The sequence below is a fragment of the Gavialis gangeticus genome, unplaced genomic scaffold (genome assembly GCF_001723915.1).
Source record: "Gavialis gangeticus isolate Ggan-Ray unplaced genomic scaffold, GavGan_comp1, whole genome shotgun sequence".
Classification (NCBI taxonomy): domain Eukaryota; kingdom Metazoa; phylum Chordata; order Crocodylia; family Gavialidae; genus Gavialis; species Gavialis gangeticus.
In genome coordinates, this window is record NW_017729003.1 from 22,859,490 (window position 1) to 22,861,635 (window position 2,146).

The following is a 2,146-nucleotide window of genomic DNA, read 5'->3' on the forward strand; positions in this document are numbered from 1 at the left end:
AAGAAACAATCTCTACTGATTTTCTGTGAAGAACTAATCCCCCAAGGACCCATGCCTGGTGACTTTCTCTCAAAAATCAATCCCCAAGGAACAATCCCGGGGAATGTCTCTCAAGGATCAATTCCCCCAGAACCAATCACTGGTGACACTGTCTCAGGAGCCGATCCGCCAAGAAGCAATCACAGAATCACAGAGAAAAGAGAAAATGGCTGCCCAGCCAAAAAGAAAACCTGTATGTCTTGAGACATAAAGACATAAATACCTCCTAAACTTTGGTGCTTCTCTAATGACCCCTATCTGAGCATTTTTGGAGAAAGGTAGGCTAATAATGTTGTTATTTTTAAAAGCTGCTTTGTAATTAGGTATGAGACAAGTGCAAAAAAACAGCTTACATGATTGGGTGTCATCTTGTCACATGAACCTAATGTACATGCAGTGAAAGTCTTCTTAGCAAGGGTATTTCTGTTAATGATGTGTGCTATTGACGTATGCTTGTTCAAGAACAGCATATGGTTTATTGAAGTTTCATGTGGAGTAGAAGCAAGTATTTGTACAGAGAGACTCAGTGACATTCACCCTTTTTTTTCCTAAATCAAACATTCTGAGAAGCATTTTGTTCAGTATGTCTATGATGCAATTCTTATAGATATTATTTGGCACTTACAAATATTTGGTTAATTAAAGAAATCACCCTCAGTTAACTGAAAGCAGTGCAAGAGGTGAACTGATGCAAGAGTTTGGGATTTTAGGACCATACAAAATTATCCTTTAACTCTGCTTCCTGCTAGGACTGGCCATTTATGCCACCTTTCCTTCCAGAGACATTGCAACATGGGCTGTGTTCTCATCTGGAAGAGTACTAAAGGATTATCTCCCTCAGGTGTTGTAGAGCATGTCTCCTGGAGGGGCAGCAGCTACAATAAGGCACTCTACCAGCAATTAGAATTCTCCTGGATGGCCAGCTGAGCTTGGTTGCTGCAATCTGCCACTCATACTACAACAGTCTTCTACTGGGTGTTGATGGGGTGCCCAGAGCATTGGGGTAGTTCACAGTTTCAAGAGGTATCATTGTAGTCTATCAGCTCAGGAAGAACAGAGTTACAATTTAGTTCAGATTTTTAAACTTTGTTTTCTCCAATGCTCAGGTGCTACACATTTGGTTTCATTTAAATGAAAACTAAATTCTAAATAATCTGATACTTCTAGGAGCTGGGGTCCAATTTACTGGCCTACAGTAACTGTGCTTTCATTTGGTCTGGGTGGCTGGTTGAATTGCTGTCTGCCATTCCCCTTGTAAGATGGAATGAATTAAAGGGAAGGGTGGGGGCTCTGTGATGTTTGCTCCTATGATAGGGTAGGACATTTTAGGGGAAGTTGAAAGAGCCATTGTCATCTCATATAAACTTCACCCAAGCATCAAAACTTTAAATGTCTTACCTAATCTCAACATATCCAAATCTTTGAGAGGTCATAATAGAATAATAAGAGACCGTTGGTACTGACTATAACCACAATGTACTGCAGGAGAGAGATACATGATTAATGTACCCAAGAAAAGGAATTCCATTCCAGTCAGGAAGATGAATAGATGTACATATACTTTAAGTTAAGATGCTTTCAAAGGCTGTAGCTCAGCATAAAGCTTCCTTCTCCAAACAGCTGATCTTAGGGTGTCTATCATGTTGAATTCAAATCCTTAAAAGTGCGTTAATCTGTAGTCCAAATCTGTTTGGGACAGGCAGCAAGAATTAATACCTCTATTTGGTCTGATTAAAGACCATTGGTGAAAGCACCAAAATTACATGACTAAAATCAGATGCCACTTAAAATAATCCAAAATGTTGACTTGGCTGTTTCAGTCTTCCACAAATAACTGCGCTTGTGAAGCAAATGACTTCATTGTTCCTGGTTAATTACACCTCCATGATGATCTTATTTCTTACTAAGCTGTTGTTGTAGTACAGTAGCATGTCAGATCTTTTCCAAGAGACTCAAAATAGCAGAAAATTTGAAGAACTGGGTTTAATGGCCAGACAACCAGAGTTGTCTAAATAAAACACAAAAGACGACTGAAGAAATAACCATGGTGGGATGTGGGCTTCTTGTTGACCTGATACTAAGTTTGCATGTACTAGTAACTCTGCCT